We start from the raw sequence: 19,880 nt of genomic DNA on the forward strand, positions 1-19,880 counted from the left end.
TGTAGTCCCAAAACAGCTGGAGGGCCGAGTTTGGGGGTGCCTGCTCTAGCATGCCAGAATGTGTCCCTTAGGAGTGGGAATGAGGTGGGGTGGTCCAATAATGTCCCCATTTCCATCAGTCGTATATTGGTGGGAAGTGGATGTCCTCTGACCTGAAGACATTTTTGTATCTGAAGCAAAAAAGAAAAAGGAAAAAGGAAACAGACACACACGTTTCATTGGAACTAATGTTTAATATACACAGAGGTGATGGCTGAAGGTAGGGAAAAGGCCCTTACGTCTCCCTCTAGAGTCCTTCTGTCTTTACAGGCATCCATTGCCAGGCCTTGGCTGATGCTGGCTGGCTGCTCCTTATGCCAGGTCTTCTCCTTGGTCAGGGCCTTGCTTCCAGGTGCGGCTGCAGGTAGGCACTAACTTCTCGGCGCTGCTCCTTGTGATGTCTGGACTAACAGAAAGGGATACTGACAGGCAGGTAGGTTTTCACAGCTCTTCAAAGCCTATAGGCCCTGTAGAACTCACTCTGACAGAGGAGGACACCCCAGAGTTTATGGCAGGAGAGGGACAGATTTCATTCTCTCCCCACTACCACCCCAGCCAGCCAAGTTGAGCCCCGGGGTGCCACTTCGTAGCCAGCACTTCCGACTGACCCTTTGACACCTTTTCAAAAGAAAATACAAACTGAGCAAGCCTTGCCAATTCATGAGAAATATTCACAATTGTCCAAGGCTGCCTTCAAGATGTTTCATCCTGGTAGGGTTTCACATAACAAAACCACCAACTGCTTCTGATTAAAAAACAAACCCCACACCTTTATCCCTTTAGCTGGGAAATCATCCTGCATTTGTGATGCAGTGGAAATCTTGTAGGTAGGGGCTATAGGCAGGTTTCATACAAGTACTTAAAAAAAATCCAGATATCCCATGGATGAAGAAAGGTCCTCTCCCAGCACCAAAAATATAAAATAAAAACTAGACAGTTCAATGGAATATGGCTCTTAAAAAGAATTGAACCACCTAAAAGAAGTTTCCTTTTATGAATCCAAGAACTCAAGGAACAATACCCACCCCAGCAAAGTTGGCAGTGCCCACAGCCTACAAAGACACTCACAAGCCAAGATGCGCAATGCAGGGTCTCAGGATAGGAACAGAAGCATACCCTCCAACATTTCTCTTGTGAAAATAAGGACGTCCCACTCTATAATGGTAATTTTACTATTTATACCCCACACATCTTACTGGGTTGCCCCAGCCACTCTGGGCAGCTTCCAACATATATAAAAACATAATAAAACATTAAACTTTTTTTTTTTTTTAAAAAAAACCCTTCCCTATACAGGATTGCCTTCGGATAGCTCAGGGGTCAGATAACTCCATAGCCTCCAACATTTCTCCAATGAAAATGGAGAATCCTAAGGAAATGTGGGACATTCAGGGATCAAATCAGAAACTGGGACAGCTTCTTGAAATTAGGAACGTCCCTGGAAAATAGACACTTGAAGGGTCTGCAGAAGCATTTATAGTCAGGGATAATCATGGAGCCAATCAGGAGCTAGCAAGGGAGTGGCTGCTTTGATGATCAAAAGTAAACTTACCCAGGGGGGAGGCCAGTGACTGGCACATTCCAGAGGGCAGGGCTAAGGCAGGCCTCTCTTCAAGCCCACAAGCAGCCTATGGTTGTAGGCTGGGCTTTCCTCCTCATCTTACAAAAAGGGAATCAGTGTTGAATTCCCAAGGAATGGCAGTGAAGGCAGTTGGCTTTACCTTTAGCTGTACAGAAGCAGGCATTCATTTATTTATCCCTTGCATTTATATACTACCTTTCTGCCAAATGCACCCCTTTCTGCCAAAGGCACCCAAGATGGTTTGCAATTTTTAAGGATTAAAACAAATGGTATAGCATTTGAAGTCGGCTGGCGGCAAGACAGTGTGGCTGGAGCAGGCCTGATGCGTGTGTCTGCCTCCCTTCCCCTCTTCTTTCTCCTCACAGGCTGGTGGTGTCTGCTGGCCCTACTCTGGGCAATCCCCTCCAGCTCTGCCTGGAAGCAAGAGCAAAGATCAACAGCAGCAGCAGAAGAGGGGATGCCCTGCTCAAAGCCTGACCTGCCTGGAGGAGTGTGGCCCTGAGTAGCTGCAGCCAAGGATGCCTTGCCAGCCACCTGGAACCTCTTCCTTCTGCTGGAGAGAAAAACATTTGCTCAGCGGGAGGCTCTGGCTACCAATTAAAGGTCGTCAATATTGACTATCTGAGGGATTTCCATGCTCAGGAAGCAAATTAGAAACTCAATACCTGAACTATTCCTAAATGCAGTTATCAACTTTGGAGTTTTATCTCTTAAAACCAAGGCAGCTTAGGGTTTAATGCTATTAAATTAGAGTTTAGAAATAAGATTTGTGCGGAGAATGAATGCATCATTCACTTGAAATTGCCATAAGCCCAAACCCAAAAATGCAGTGAAGAGCAGGAACGAGGCAGGTAGGCGAGGGAGGCCTTCCGCTGTTCGGAAGTGCTAATCCTCTTGGACTGCTCCTTGGCACAACTCTGCCCTTTGTTCCGAAAACCTTCTTATGTCAGCCACTGACAGAGAAGAAAAGAGGCGACGTTCCCTTTCTTTGTGGAAGTGGCACAATGAAGCCCCTATCGGGCTTGCGGCAGGCACGTCAAAGGAGCCGGCACGAATGCCAAGACCATCTCAGTAACGGCCTGATTTTCTGAGTTCCCGTTTGCCAGAGAGTCGTATGGAGGGCTGGTTTTGCAAATCAGACTTACAGTACATTAAAAGCCCCTTCCACGGGACACAAACAGTCTCTGAATAGGGTCCTTAGTGTCCTGTGGTATGGTATTAAAACTTAGTTTTCATACAATAATACAGAAATGAAATACGTTCAGGAAAGGACCGGCAAAGCAACAATGTCTGGAGTCCCCTTGAGTTCTCTATTGCCAGGGTTGGCTTCCACGCAATATCAGCAAAAGAGATGCAGATTCGGGAGTTGCCTCTCATTAATCTAACACGGCTAAAAAATGAAAAAGAAAGAAAGAATCCAATTCTACGACAAAAGCAGCTTTTAGCAGGCTATTTCAATAATAACCTTCTTGCCACCCTTTGATGCTGTGGATCTGAGACAGCCTGTGGTGAATTCCTGAGGATTCTAGCCACATTTTTTTGCACAAGGTCAGCCTTCACCAGTTTGCTGCCTTCCAGCTGTTATAGACTACAACTCCCATCAGCCCTAGCCAGCCCAGCCATATGATGCTGGGGCTGATGGGAATTGTAGACCAAACCAGCTGGAGGGTATCTGGTGTCGAAGGCTCTATTAGTGCCATGTTTCCATTCTGAAAAGAAGCCATTATTACAACCTTTGGAACAGTGTCTCAATGCACTTTAGTCACCTGCGTGGGATTATTTGGCTGTCATAAAATAATTCACAGCACATTGTGCGACTCCATGTGAAAAGGCCAGATTGTCATGTTTGAAGGCACATAGTTAAAGAACTAATGCCATAGCTTCACTCATGTGGGATTTAAGAGTTTCAGATTTTATTAATATACAAAATTGCAAAACATTCACGTGATTTCAGTGCAGGCTTGGTGGGGGAAAAGAATGATATTTTCGTTTGAGGAGCTTCTTCTTTAGCCCATAGTCAAAGTGCCAGCAATGATAGATAACGTAAAAAATTGAAAGCAAAATGGGAGCTGATGACAGAAGTTGTGGAACATTGCACTTGCCTCTGAAGATGCAACACAGGTTGCTGCAAAATAAGGGGAATAAACAGTCATTCCTCTTCGCCTCCAGTCAAACTTCAGGACTCAAAACACAGTAGCTATCCCCTTCTTAAAGTCCAACTGCTGAGAAACTGTCAAGTCCCTGAAATTGGTCACAAATAATTTACATATCCCTGCCCCTGCTTTTTACATATTGTGCTTTGATAAAACATCCCAGGAAGTAGAACCAGTTTCTGGGCATTCTGAATATGCATTTAATGCTGCCAACTTTAGAAAATGCTCTTCTGCATATCTGCCTTATTGCTATTTTTAAGCAAGGCTCAGAATGTTTGTTCAAGCTCATCTTGAGATTCCTTGTCTGTGAGGAAAATTACTCTGGCCTCCCAACATATGTTTCTAATACTCAACAGGCACCACTCATTTAGTCTAGCAATTCTCACAGTCCCATTATGGGGCTTTGTAAGGAGGTCTCACTTATACTTTAGCACCAAAACAGAAGAAGAGGGAAAGGGAAGAATGGAGATCCCAAACAGAGCTCTGGCCTGCTTTACGTTTACTTCATCTCAAAGGCGGCAGCCGTCACTGGTGAACCCTGCATCCCTCTCTCCTCCCACAGACGCCACTTGGGCAAGAAATGTCAGTCAGCTGTGCTGCTAATTCCACTAGTGCATAGCCTCCACACCTGTTTTCAAAGAAGTGGCACATGAAGAAGAAAAGAGGGCCTCTGAACACAAGCATTTTTTCTCACCAGATGGTTGCCACAACCTGTCTCCATTCATCTGAGAGTTGGAACTGGATGGAAAGGGTTCCAGGTCAGTAGCAACCTGGCATTCCTTGTTCAAAGAATGAAGGACTTCATCACTAACCACTCTTCTCATTTCTCCCGCTTGCACAACTGCTGAGTGTCTGGCTAAGTGTTGGTTACCAAAATCTTCTCCGCCACCTCCAAAGTGTCCTCCTCACAAGTTGTGTTGGAAGAGCCTGTCATGACGTGGCAGAGCACCCAGATTCAATCCCAAGCAACATCTCCAGGTGCGACAGGGAACGACCTCTGCATGCCCGAGACCCTGGAGAGCAGCTGCTGCCAACCAGTGTAGGCTATCCTGACTTCCCGATGGGACTGACTCAGTTTAAGGCAGTTACAGATAGGTAGCCGTGTTGGTCTGCCATGGTCAAAACAAAATAAAAAAATTCCTTCCAGTAGCACCTTAAAGACCAACTGAGTTAGTTCTAGGTATGAGCTTTCGTGTGCATGCACGAAGAAGAAGTGTGCATGCACACGAAAGCTCATACCTAGAACTAACTCAGTTTAAGGCAGCTTCCCATGTTCCTGCGGCCCTGGATGAGACTCGTTAGCCCCCCATGTGAGCATCTTCACACATGAAGGGGCGAAGCTAGCACTTGATGCTCCCCTGGTTGGGAGAAGGATCAGATTATCAGAGAAGGAAACTGGACTTGGAAACATGTCTGACCTCTTCAGTTTCCGATGCTGCAAGATTAGCAATATTCAGGAGGAAGATGCTGAAGAACAGAAGCCACTTCTTAGAAACACTCCAAAAAAATGTCATCTCTACAGAGAGGAATGAGGCCTTCCCCTTCTCTGCAAGACACACGCCTACTTCTATGGATCATGCTTCCAATTCAGAGTCACTTCAAGGATATAACGTTGCAGGATTGCAAGCAGGTCCCCTCTGGTGAATTCGAAGGGGAGACATACTGCTGTTAATATCAGCTGATGTTGCACGATTAAATTCTGGGGTAGAAAAGTAAGGTTCAGTTTTGTTTCCTTGTTGCTTTCATTATTGTTTTCTTTGCCTGTTTCTATGTTATCATAACACTGGTTTTAATTGTATTTTTGTTATTGCAAACCTCATGGAACTTTTCTCCAAAGTAGTACAGGAATATTTTGATCTTCATCATCACAGTTGCTTTGGTGTAGCTGTCCCTCTTCTATGGAATAGCATTCCTACTGAAAACAGCTGGAATACATTTTGGGGGGAGGGGGTTATTGGTTGGTTTTTTCCTTGTTTTTATTATGTACTTTGTGGTTTTATTATGTATTTTATGCTGTGAGCTGCCTTGAGAGCTTCAGATGAAAAATAGTATACAAATGTAATAAATAACAACAACAACAACAACAATATTAATAATTTTTTTTTGTTCCTACAGGATTTCCCAGTTGGATAAATGAGTCTTTACCATGCATGTCCATTTGTTAGGCTTTCAGTTTTGTTTTAATTATCTGCTGTTTTGTGTTTTTAATTGTTTTATGTGTAAATTACCTTGAGAGGGTGGTTTAGATGTATAAATCAATCAATTGTAACAACAACAACAACAACAACAATTTTATTACCACCTTTTTTCATTGCAAGGACACCCCAAGAGTTGTTCAGCTTTTTAAAGGGAGACTAAACCTCCCCACCTCCCCATTTAGATTAAGCTAAAATACAGAGACTAGCCCAAAGTTACCCAGGAAGTTTCATGGCTGAGTGGGGAAAACAAACATCATCAAAACTGAATGATCCTCTTTTATCCATACCTCTTTGAAAATAAAGACCTCTGAATAAATATTCCAAAAGAAGTATGGTGTCATCTTTTCAGTTCAGGATCCTCCTTTTCTCTATCAACTAATTACCAAGAAAACAGTATTCAGATGGCTACCCAATGGCATCTCCAGTTGCCCAGGAACCCAAAGATGATAAGGAGCACTGGTGACGGAAAGTGTTGGTTTTGTGAAGCCACAAAGGGAAATTTCTCCCATTTGGGTTGGAGGTGTATTAAAGAAAAATGGTTTTAGAACTGTGTGGTTAAAATCATAAGGGAAAGCTTTGCAATTTGAGTTATCATTAAAACCGCTGCTTGTTATATTTTGTATGTGTGTGTGTGTGTGTGTGTGTGTGTAGTATTCCTACATGATCCAGATTATACATGTTTTGACCATTGCAAGGCTGTTCTATGCCAATTACATGTGAACTAACAAAGCAGGCTATCACCAGAAAGATCTGGGAACAACTGAGCTTGATTAAGTTGTCAGCAATGCTAAAGAGCCAAGTTAATTATCAAGAAGAATTAAATAAAAAGCTGTCAGTTAACATCTTAGGTAAAGAGAGAATTGGATGTTTCAGGTGTTTGTGTGGACTTCTTCATGTTATGTAAAAAAAATAGTTCAAGAAAAGGGTAGCAATGTATAGGACTTGATTTGTTAAAAAATAAAATAAAATTGTGAGATGGGCTTAGGACAGGAGAGGGGGGGACTATTTGCTTTGGTACTGTTTCTCGTTTCTTCATTTTCAAACATAAATAAATATGGGTATACTAACAATGGAGTTTGGCCGCATTGGTATTGTAGAATAATTTTTAAAACATTTACCATCTCTTCTTCTCTCTTAAATCTCACCTGTCAGAAAGATCATGAGCCTCTGCAGCCTCCTTTTGTGTTTTAGCTGACACACATTAGCCTCCAAGCTCAGCTGCGCTAAAACCCCCGATCCCTGCATTGTTTTCTGTGGGCGGCAGCAGCAATGCCTTCTCCACCAGCGGAATTTTTTTTTGGCAAACATACCAAGAAGTTCCCTCTCTAGAGTCTTCTAGTAGCAAGAGTCTCACTCTAACCTTGGCTAGATCTGCTTTCCAAACAAATGGGCTAAACTACTGAAGTGGGAGGTGAGTTTCTCACAAAACAAATGTGAATAGTAGCCTACGTATTGGGCACCATATCTCAGGTTCTACAGATGCTAGAAATGTCCTTTTTTAAGAAAAGAAAAGAAAGCTAGGAACCTGGGGGTTGTGAGTCTTGGCTGGGAGTGAGGCTGGGGAGAGAACTGCTCCCCTCGACCCTGCTGCATAGAAGTCCATGGTTCTGGGGCCAAGGCAATTGCAACTGGAAGTACAACATCTTAGGAGAGGTGTTTTCAGGATCAAAGTAAAACTGTCAAGCTCCATTTTTATTTTTGCTATTGTCAGGAGGTGTAATGTTGTTAACCTCATACTGTTTCGTTTATAGTACTGAATTATTATTATTATTATTTGTATGTTTACTATTATGTTGGTTTTTTATGTTCTTTTACGTTGTTCTTGTGATGGCTGATTTTGAGATGTATTCCCATTTGCTTTGTTGTATGGCACTTTGAGCATGATTCTCTTTATTGAAAAATGGCATACAAATAAAATTACAAATGAATGATTGAAGTGGTGAAGGCTCAGTAGACTAATGCTAGCACCATTAAGGCAGCAGCTAAGAGATGAGGCAGAGCAGGTCCTGGCAGGGACCAGTGTTCATCCCAGGGCAGTTGGACCAAGGTCAGGCACAAGTGGGCTACAGAGTATGTCAGGGACACACACAGAGAGACAAAAGAAACAAGTATGAGCTCTGATGTGGGCAACATGCACACAGTATGATCACAGCAGGCAGCCAGACAGACAGGGAAGAAGCCTTGACATAAGTGGACAAGGAGGCCTTTGGGGAGCTCCTCTTTTGGAGGAGAAGGCAACTCATCACCAGGTAGCACCTGTGAACAAGCGTTATCCTTCCTACCTTGGGGAGAGAGCTGAAGCTCATCAGGCCCACCTAGCCCTCTCCAGGATGTTGCATCTCTCCTATGGATGGTACATGCTTGGAGCAAAACTATGGTACATTGAAAGTGCATGGCTTCCCCCAAAGTATCCCGCATGCTGTAGTTTGCACCCAAGAAAGCTACAATTCCCAGCACCCTTGACAAACTACAGTTCCCAGGATTCTTTACCAGTAGAGAGTCACTCTGTCACTACTGGACATAATTACACCCCGCAGACTAAAGCCAAGTGTGTCCGGGAGCCTCCCTTTCTCTCTCCTTCGCTGCTGCCTCCCAAAACTCAACAGTGAACTGAAATTAAAACAGCATTCGAGAAAAAAGGCTGCTCTATAATCTGTCACCTGCCGTTTCCGTTTAGTCTAGTATAAAATTCAACAGAGCAAAACATTGCCAACAAATTTGGCCAGTTCTTGTCCCAAAAGACAAGCCATTCAGATTTGCAAGCACCCACCCATATCTCTGGAGAGATGGATCGTGTCAATAAATAAATAAATAGGATAAAAGGGGCATTTGGGTCAAATGAGTCAGAGGCGGTGATTTTAAAGGAACCCTTTTCTTAAGTTTTAATTGTTTGCTGATTGGTGCCAATTTGCAGGCATCCCGTTTTCTAAGGACGAATAAGGGTTTTTGTTTTGTTTTTTTAATTTCCTTCTGCTGCGGCAGACACAGCACCTTCTACATGTCAGATTTTAGCCATCAAGTCACAGCCTGGCTCCGAAAGGAGAAATGTGGAAAACGCACAGGCCAGAAAGGAACAGCCTATTAAGATCTGAAAAGCTGTCATCCCCGCTGAAAAGACTTGTGTCAGCCACTGAGGCTATATTTTAAAGTGCCTGTCCGCAAGAAAACTTTAATAACGCAGTCTGGCTCTAATGTCTTGTGAGAGGAGAGGCAATTTTACTTCTTCTATTAACCCAACGTGATTACAATGGCTTATTTCATGGAATATTAAGTTCAAATTCTGCTCCCTGGGAGGACAATAAAAAAAAAGGAGGGGGGGCGAAGAATGTCTGTGTGAGTGCTTCTGACATTGCCCGAAATAGCCACAAGGACCATCAGACCCACCTTGGCGCTTCCGCAGCCGCCATCCACCTTGGTTGGCTAATAGTCACATAAACTGGCAACAGAGTAATAAAGATGGAAAGGGTAACGTTTATTTCCAACAAAAGAGACACGTGGCAATCCCTCCTTCCCATCCAGACTAGGGTGTACTCTCCCTCCACCAACACACACACACACCCTCCACTTGGGGGGAGAATGGCACAAAATTCCTGCCATGAGGCAGTAATAAGCAAAACATTTTGTGCTAAGACCACAGCTGGGACACCGGCTCTCCTCAAATAGATCCGTTAATAACTGCCTGGAAGCGAGAGGCAATTTCCAGCTACCTGAATGGGCTCAAAGTGTTCAGACTTGGCTTCCTCCACCCATCCGCTCCCCCCCCCCAAAAGGAGCCAGGCAGTTAGGGATGGTCCAAAGATGCCTTTTGTGTCTCCATGAGGATGCTGAGCTTCCAGCCAGGCACCCTCGTTTGGCTGGCCAGGTCCCTGCCTGCTTCCCTCCCTCCCTCTGTCTTTTCAAACTGGAAACTAAAAGAATGTGGAAGCTTTGAAATTTCAAAAAGCTTTCTTCATGCCCAAGGAATCAACAGGCATAAAATGAGATGCAATTTGCTTGGACTGGGGGGAGGGAGGGCTGCCCCACCCCCCCGTGGAAAAGAGAAATGCCACAAAGCATTGCAACTGGCAGGCAGGCAAGAGGACACACGAGAGCCAGCTGAAGATGATTCATCCACCAGTAACCAAGTCTCAGCAAGCTTTTGCCCCCCCTCCCTACCCCACCCCACGGGAAATGTGACCAGTTCGGCTCAGCTGCCCTTTTCGCCAACCTGCACGCTCAAATGTGATGGCCGTCAGACACTGAGCTTTGCTCTCTTTCATCTCCCCAGTTTACCCTCTAAAAAGCCATCTGGGTGTTCCATAAAGAATGTAAATGCAGCGATACATTAGCCCAGCCCCAGCCCCGCCGGCCTTGCTAAATTGTGTTGGGTGTCCAGCAGGCTGCGGCGTTCCAATTAAAGGACAGCCTCAAAGCCATACAAATGGTTCTGCAACAGCAAGGCTGTTGATCAGCCTCAAAGACGCCTTAAAACCCCACACAATAAAATATATGCAGAAGGAAACTTCCTCTGCCCAGCGAACGTCGCCTTTTTTTTTCTCCTTCTAAGCCTCGCAGAAAATATTAATGGTGGCTTCGCAACCAAGAGCGTTGTGTTAATCCCCTCCCAGACCACTGCCCGCCCTGGCCAAAAATGTCAAGACAACACAAAAGAGGAGGGTGTCTTTTCCCCTTCCTGAGTGATTATTTTAGCAAAATGAAATTTCAGTTCTCTTACACAAGAGCACAATTAAAGGGATAGAAAGGTGAAGGAGGCAGAACCAGAGAAAAGGCCAAAGGCAAGAACAGAAGCACACCAGAAAGGGCTGTGTAGTGTTAGGGCTGGGAAAGGCAGCAAAACCAGGACAAGATTTCCTCCCCGCTTTGGTTCCTCCTCTCCGTCCGTCCGTCCGTCCCCCCCCCCCCCGCTACTGCCAACAGTTCCTTCTTTTATTAGGTCTGTGTTACAAAAGTGATCTGATAAAAGGCGGGGAGGCTAAATGGCAAGCGGCCACCATCCCCAATAGCAGCCTGATGTATTCCCTTAGCCCTGACCTTTCGATAAGAAGCCAAGCCGCAGCCTGAGCATTCCCTGCACACACCGCTCCACGTGTCTGGAGGGGTTTATGACACCACAATTGTGGGGCAACGAGAGAGCAAGTAAAAGCCAGGAAAGGCCCTGAGAGGAGATGATGGTGATGATGATGCAGCTGATGCAGTGGTCTGAAGGGCTGAAATCCTCAGGTAACATCAGACACGTGTGTGAAACACACAAACACACACACACACACACACACACACACACACACACGAAGAGAGCAGGGTGCACACACATCCAGCAAGGAAGGCCTAGGAAAAGAGACCTGTATGTGCAAAAGGCAGTTTGTGATATTTTGCCTATGACGGTGCTATATGTTTGGGAAATACTTCAAAGGCAAAAAAAAAAAAAATTGTATTGCACTGTGAAATTAGCTAAAATTATGACAACTGGAAGAAAAAAAATTATATGGCCAAAATTTGGGTCTGCTGGAAGAATTCTTTGATGTCTGGATTCCAATTTAACCCCCAGCTGAGTTCTGAGAATCAAATGAACTGACTGTGTCACAAACCCCAAGTCAGCTTGACAAGGCGAGGTAAAGCTTTTTTTATTTTTATTTTATTTTATTTGACTGTAGATTTACCAGACCCTGGTCTGACACTGCCTCCCTTTGCACAGCCTGATGGCCCTTTGCTCATTAAACACACACTTACGTTGGGGGTCAATAAATATGTATCACCCTCTTTTCTATCCGTTGCCTGCATTATGTATTCATAACTTTGTCCCGAATACTATATGAGATACAAATTGTGTACACATGTGTCTGCTCCAGCTCCCCACCCCTGGAACCTAACAGAAAAAAAATGTGGGCATTTTATTATTATTTAAAGGTAAATTCAGTAAAATTGCAACGTGTCAACTACCAAGGCTATTTTCCTATCTGCACCAAAAGGCCCATCTGCCTCTGGCTCCGTGCAGCTCCTACACAAAATGGGAAACGTAAGCATGGCTGATACAAAGCAGGCGTACACACAAACGCGCGCACAGATATTAACATATTTACTATCAGTGCTTCTGTGTGACTTCATGTCTAATGCTGCATTGCTGTTGAGAACACCTCGATATTTGAAAGCGATCTCTGCCTGGTAGCCACACGGTATGTTTTCCAAACACACACACACATCACAGAAAATGGCTATCATCTCAGTCGCCTGTATACATTTTGCATGGAAAAATAACTTTATCTTGGTAGATGAGTGTAACGTGAGCAGCACCTCGGAATTTTTAAGGCTGTTATAAATGTTTAAACCATTAATAATAAATCCAGGTTGTTTAAAGAATATTTCCAAACATCGTAAAATATTTAGGCACGAGAGCCCCCTCCCACACCATAAAAAGGTGAGATTTATCGCAAAATGTTTGAGGGATAATCAGCCATTTTGGGGCTAATATATTTTAATATTTATACACCTGACAGAAGCGGAATATAAATGACGCGTTCCCATTTCCCAAAGTGTGTGGAATTTTTACAATTAACCAGAGGAGTGATGGCTTGAGGGCAGAGGCGGCCATGGCCAACCTCGCAAGGCTTGCTGATTAGGGGAAATCTTACAGCCCAGAAGGACATCTAGAAATGCTTCTGCCCGTGCTGTGCATTTGGGGGCGGCTGTAGTGTAACATACAGCGGCTGCTTATCGAAATGTGTACAGGCTTCCAGGTTCTTGGCTCCTTGAAATCAACACAGCATCTGTTTTACCAAAAGTGAAATAGGCAGTTTACAATCAATAATCATGCTTGATGTCTCAGGGAAAGCAAGGAACTGTACAGAAATTATTGACTTTCATTCCAAAACGCTGATAATTTTGGGCAAGCTGAGTAATTATTACACCTCACAAATTCCTCCCCCCACCTGCATCCCAAGCACATAGGCACAAAATCCGACAAATGCAGGTGTGGGCAGCTGCAAAGAGAGGCTCCCCGCAGGCACTCAGCCGTTTCAGAGAATACTAAGAAGCCACAGGGTCAACAGTGAAAAATAAAATGCAACGCGAATCAGAGCATGTGGCCGAATTGGAACCCCAATCTCACGTTACCAAAAATACCAATGTGGATTTTATTTTGTGATGTTTACATTTGTATATTCATAGAATTGTCTCCAGGCCCCTGCTCTTTTACTCGACACCTGGAAACATGGAATACATGTGTATTATGAGCAACAATAAGAAATTGTTTTATCTCTCCCACACCGCACCCGCAATCTGTTATAATGTTCTATATTTCTCAGTCTTCCCATCCCCACTGAACCCCCCCCCCCTTTATTCGCTTGCATGTTTTTCAACAGTTGAAGCTTCAGAAGCAGCATCTGGAATGCGAAAGAGAAACAATTTGGTGGCATTCGGCAGAGGCGATCACAACCCCAAGACTCCTCAAGGAGCCAAGCTGAGCAGCAGCTGCTTATCAAGCCAGTTTTATGTTTCTGAAATGAGTTCCTGCCGCTGAGCCAGAATTTGTAGACAGCCAGGGAAACACACAGAGGCTGTGATAAGATTGCACTTGTCCCCCAAACAAGTTGTTGGAGACATGGATGCATTTCCGAACACCACGGTGGATGAAGCGCCGGTGTGGGAAGGCGGCTGGCATCAGGCACAGGTAGTATCTCAAGTGCTGCCCACGCATGAAAATGGGCACGTGGATTCCCTCATCCCTCCTCAGTATCAAATGTGTGGAAGAAAAGTCTTCATTATTTTATCGAAATAATGTACATACAAAAAATAAAATCAGAAACACCACACAACAATAGTTGCTTTCCCTTTTATTTTAAAGAACCGTTTAAAGAATGGTTTTAAAGAACCATTCTCTGTGTGTGTGGGAAGAGAGACTTTTTAAAAATGGGTTTAAGTGTGATTTCTCTTTAGCAGGCTGTTAAAGACAATACACGAGGGAATTTAAAGAAGGAATGTAGTGCTCATCAATGTCCTCTTTTTAAAAAGAGAGGGGGACTTTTTGCCCCTTTCTAGGTCATCCGTCTTTCATATTTCCTTTTTTTCCCCTGCTTGAGGGTGGGGGTTCCCCCTCTGTCGGATGAATACAAATACACAGAGCTTTTTTTAAAAAAAACTGAGAAAATCAACAAAATTGTCTGTAAGCAGTGACCGAAGCAAATTTTGTCGGGCACCAATAGAGTGGGAATGGCTGCTGCTAAATAACAAACCAGGCTAACTTTATTTTCTAATGATGACTTTTTTTAAAAGTGGGGGGGGAGGGGGAGGGAAGCCAGCAGCAGGGTGACGGTGAAGGCTGCTCCTCTTAAATTTTGACACCCACCCACCTACCCCCAGTGTCAGGGCAAACATGTAAGGCACATCAAGCAAAACAAGATGAAAACGAGGAGGTGTTGCCAGAGGGGAGGGGGGAGGGGGATCCGAGCGCCTTCTTGCTTTTCTTGAATCCTTCTGAATACATTTCACAATTCATCAGTTTTTGTCTTTCCTGCCACAAGTGAGGACAATCAGACCAGACACCCATTAGATTTTTCATGCAATTTTTTTTTCCTTGTTCATGACATGTTGGCAGCGAGGATGGCAATTCTGAAATCTTAGCAAATGAGAAAAATGTCAGAAACTGAACTGACAGCTAGTGGTTACTATGGTGATAGGTGATATTGGAGGGTGGGGGGATAAAATAAGGCTCAGTTAATTCAAAAGGAATTGAGTTCAGTATTTTTAAGCCATTTGATACAGAGGGGAAAAAACTTAATCCTGATATGAGGATGCTATCTTGTTTCAGCGGAAAGCTGGAGAAACCAATTTATGCTGTCCTCAATTAACAGCAGCTAAATACATGTTTTAGAGAGGCTGCAAAACTAACATTAAACACGCATAGCAGTGTTGAAAATGCAGGTGAAAACACAGCAGAGAAGATCAAGGGAAGCATTTGGCCTGTTTGTGCAAAGGTGCCATCTCTCCCCTTTGGCAGATGTTTCCTGTTCCAACCCTCTATGCTAACCTCCGTTTTTGAAAAGGATCAACTGCAGGTTCAGTCATTGAAGGGGGGGGGGAGACACATAAGCCTGGAGGAATGTGGGGGGAGGAAGAGTGGGGGGGGGGGGAGTCAGTTGCGGCAGCAGCAAGCAGGCAGGATGGCGAGAGCCAGGCCAGCATTTCTGTTTATATATTGAATGATTGTGGGGTGTGTATTTGTTTTTTGCTCCTTCCCAGGGGAGCCCATCTGGAGGTGGGTGTTTAAACTCACAAGAGATCTGGCATCAGCCAAGATACCCCAGAACATCAGCTCTTGCGTTACTTCCCCTCTATTTACAGTTCTCTCAGGTATTTGCAAGCCGAGGAGGGGAAACAAGAAAGTGTATGGGGGGGGGGGAGGATAACTGGGGGAAACAACTGGTAGAGGCCTGAATTTGACCTTGACCCCACTGACTTTCCTGCTGCCCTCCTCCAAATAATTTGCACTTCAAAATGGATTCCACTTCAGGAGTCAGTCTGTCACTGGCTGGATCCCCTGCCTGACCTTTGCTCTAAAAAAAAGTCTCCTTAGAAACTGAAATATAATAAATTAAGCTCCAGAATTAAGGCGAGTGAGTTGTCCACCCAACAGCATATTGGAAGAAACATGTTCTGGAGAGACTCCATGAAGCACTGTCCAGAACAGAAGAGACTGGAAATACCATCTCTCATGTGGACAAATCCTAATTTAAAAAAACAAAAACAAAACAAAACAAAAAACACTGCTTTGCATGAATACATGTGTTCCCTCCTATGACACATAGGTGTCATATGAAACATAGATATTAAAAGTAGCTATTACTACTTGCAGTTACAGGTAACAAGGAAAAAAAACCACACATGTTGCTGTGTGTACACACACACACAGAGAGAGAGAGAGAGAGAGAGAGAGAGAGAGAGAGAGCGCGCGCACCAGCATTTAATGAAAATAAGCCCTAGCAGAAGGCAAAATAGGAGCCAGGTCTTACTGAACAGACAGCAATGCCATCTACTGGGAAAGCAGAGGTAAGTCACCCTGGGAAGGCGCTCTTGGCATTTCAAAAAGGCTGGAAAATTAGCTGGAGACATGCCCAGCCTAAGCAATCTCCTTCACCAAACGTGAAGTAAAAGAGAAGTCACTGGAGTATGCATCACTTCCCTTTGTAAAGCATCCTGTTCTGCTCCTGACATCAACACCCCCCCCTCGTGTTTTCCTTCTTAATTCTCAGCTAAAGATTCTCTTTTCAGCTCCTTCCAAGCATGTTGAGCTCCAAGAGAACAACTCAAAGGAAAATAATCACGTGGGCGGCTGCCCTCCTCAGTCTTCGGCTTGTGGCTGCCCCCCTTCCTCCAAGCACTCATCTTCAGATCTCAAGTAGGGAGAAGTGGGGGTGGCACACAATCAGCAGGCAGCGCCAACATCGTGGGAGCAACTTCATAACGTCTCCGCCATCCGTGCCGGCCTCACACCAAAGAGATGGTGCAGCCAGGAAGGAGGCAGGGGAGTCACACGTGGCCCTTGTGTTTGTCCTCAAACTCAAACTCAGCAAAGGGCCCCCTGTTTGCCACCTTCCCACCCTCCATTTGGGGGGAAAGAATTGTATGGCCCCTATTAAGTCCAGGTCCAACGTTCCACTATCCTGCTTGGAGCAAGGGATTTCCTGAAAGGTCTCCTCTGAACAGGCCAATCCAGGCAACAGGTAGACAGCCTGCCCCTCCCATTAGCAACCTAGGTGCCCTGCAGGTGGTTTGGACAACAGCTCCTATCAGCCCCTGTCAGCACAGCCATAAAGACCGCTTAAAAGCAGTTGTGTGCTGGCTAAGAAAACGATGATGCCAGATTTTGGGGTGGGTAGGAAACATTGAGAAGGGCAGAACTGGATATCTGCCTTGCAGAATCATTTCTGTTTGTTTAATATAAATGTTACCCCACTTATATTCCAGCAAGCGCTATATAGCTAACAACTGCAACTCTAAAATACATCTGAAACTATAAAACATGATCAGCATGAATGATAACATTCCAAGGAAACCACAGAAATGGCTGACCAGTTAAATCCCCTGAAATGCTGGCTTGGTTGGAAATGTCTGACAGGCTGTCTGAAAAGGGTGGCCTTTGGAGGTGGTTTGCTTGCACCCGGAAAGTCCTCTAGACTTCGGCACTGGCAGACCTACCTCTGTGCCTCCATTTATTCTTTTCTACATATTTCATTTCTCAGATGCTGCCCCTTTGGTGCCAACCAGAGTTTCTTGTTATGGTGTATGGAGAATACTCTCCAGGGGATGCTCTTAGCTGGCCAGAGTCCTCAAGGCAGACTGGAGGAAAGTTGGCCCCGTCATGAAATGGCACACATATTATTTCTCTCTCACGGCCATTTACAGGGCTGCTCCTGTCCACAAAAGGCTGGATAAATTTTGCAAGGAAATAATCACTAGAATGGAAACAAAACACAACAAAGAGGCAGCCGCCAACTTTGTGGGGAGCTGGAGACAACACATCTGTAGAGGAAAACAAATGATTATTTGTTGCTCTTTGGCTGCTGTTATTGGGCCCAATGCACGAAGAATATTCCCCACCTTCTATAAATGTAGGGGTAGCCCAGGCTGGCTCTTCTTGCACAACTGCCACTTCTTTTGTTACGTTCCTGATGGGTCGTATCTAGGCACTTATTACCTACAGTTATTTATTTACTTGTAGGGCTCTAATTTTATTTTTAAGCCCCCTCCCCCTTTAAAAATATGTCCTTGCTCATAGGCTCACAAAGAACTGACACATGACAAAAGTAAGAAGTGTCAGGGATGGTGGGGAGGAACAAAGGAATCTTCAATGTCACTCCCCCCCCCTCTAATATATATATATATATTGTTTTCTTTGGAAGTCATAAAAAAAATCAAGTGGAGAGATTTTGGGGAAGGAAGATGAGGAAGAGATGTCAGGTGGGGAGCATAAAACAGTGAGGGAGAATTCCAAGAGTAAGGAGAAGGGAAAGTGAGCAAGAGAATAAAACAATGAGATGACAAAAGGAACAGAAAACAAAAGAACAATGGGGAGCCAGCAAAGGAGAATCTCTCTGGACTGTCGGCCTGCTTTCTTTCCTTGCAGTGTCCTGCCTGCCAGCAGCACCCTTAGGAAGTAGAAGAGCCATCTTCTGCTGCTGGGAGAAAGAGAGAAGCTTTTCGGCTGGAGAATGGCACAGACCCTGTAGATGATTTATTTATTTCTGGCCGACGACTCCGCTGTACTACTGACACACACACACATACCCCGACGCAAGTGATCAGCCTGCCAGCAGTGCAAGGCCCCTGACGCCGCAAGGTTCATGCTTTCCCCCACGGTGCTGCTTGTGCCTTGCAGGAGCAGCCACATTGAACAGGGCCCCTACGGCCTGCAACTCCTGGCTAGGAGAGTAAAAAAAAAAGGGCAAATGTGTCCATTTCAGTTTATTTTTGTTTCTCATTTTTCCAATCTTAAATTCAATTCTTCACATTTCCACATCCATATGCAGATTTTTTTTTTAAAAAAAGACTCCTCTGAAAATCAATCAGCATTTTAGAATGAATTTCTACCAATATACATGTATTTGTATGCAATTTTGCCTAATTCACACATTTTTGCAAAGCAATTTCTCCCAATATTTTTTTTGTTATTTTCATTACACAAACATTATAATACACACTTTATCAAAATGTACACATTTTCTCGGCCAGATAACTGAACTGAAAAAAAAATCAAGAAAGTGCAAATTTCAAAAGATAGTTGTGTTTCACTATGTGTTTCAGAGAGGGCGAGTTCATCTTTAAATGCAAACTGAATCAAATTTCCACCCCTTCCTGAGAGTGAGACCTACCTTGCAAGGTTGCTGGGAAGATTAGAACAAGATGTGTGGGAAGTATTTTGACCAACCCAAAGGGCTTACTGCATTATACTGCTGGATCCACCTTGGCTCTGGTGTTTGAGCGTATGTGGGATAAAATCATCCTTTCCAAAGATGACTGCTTGCTTTTGTTTATTAAATGATACATGACCAAAAATTCACTTTTACTGAGATTTAACGTTTGAAATTTAACCAGCCAGCTAATCCGTCAGCTGCTGCAAAATCCTTCACCTAATCTAAGGCTACATCCCTGGTCTGAAGACAACATGGTCAGCTCACCCCACCTGGCTCAGTTTACCCTCATGGCATGTCTGTGTCTCCTTCCATCATGCAACACAGGATGGGCAACTCTGGCACCTTTTGCATCCTTTAAAAGGAGCTGCTGGGGACCCCCCCCTCCCCTAATCGGGGTATATCTAGCAATAAACAGGCTTCAGTAGGATTTCAATGGACCGCTACTTGGGCGGTTGGCTGATATTGCAAAGGAGGAAGAAGGAATTATAAGGAAACGGTTTATCTGCACAACAGACAAGAGAGCTGGAAACCATCCACTTGGTCGTAATAATATACACGAAGAAACAATTCTGTTTTTGTTGGGAAGCCCTGAAAAAATCTCTCCCCCCCCCCCCGCCCTGCACACCGCCAGAACTCTCTTGTACATTTCGGGGGGGGTGAGGGTAGGAGCATAGAAGTATGCATGTTTGGGGGGGGGGTTGAATCAGAAGAAAGAGAAAACCACCATGCTCTTCTGCGGCCCTCCTTTTCGCATGGCTTATAGCAAACAGGTTTTCTCTCGAAGGCTTCTCTGTTTGCGGTCAGAGATTTATTTATTTTTAACCGCCTTCGCAGTCTCGGCAGTCTCCCAGTTTCAGTCAAGTCCAAGCTGAGTTTGTCAAGCCATGCGAGATTCTGGGTGGGGGAGTTTGAATTATTTACACCTCGGCTCAGACCGGTGCAAGGGGGTGGGTGGGAGGTGAGTTCATTTGCCACTCTTATTTACTATGTTTGTAATTCAGTTGAT

Source organism: Podarcis erhardii, assembly GCF_964252035.2.
Source record: "Podarcis erhardii genome assembly, chromosome: 7".
Lineage (NCBI taxonomy): Eukaryota > Metazoa > Chordata > Lepidosauria > Squamata > Lacertidae > Podarcis > Podarcis erhardii.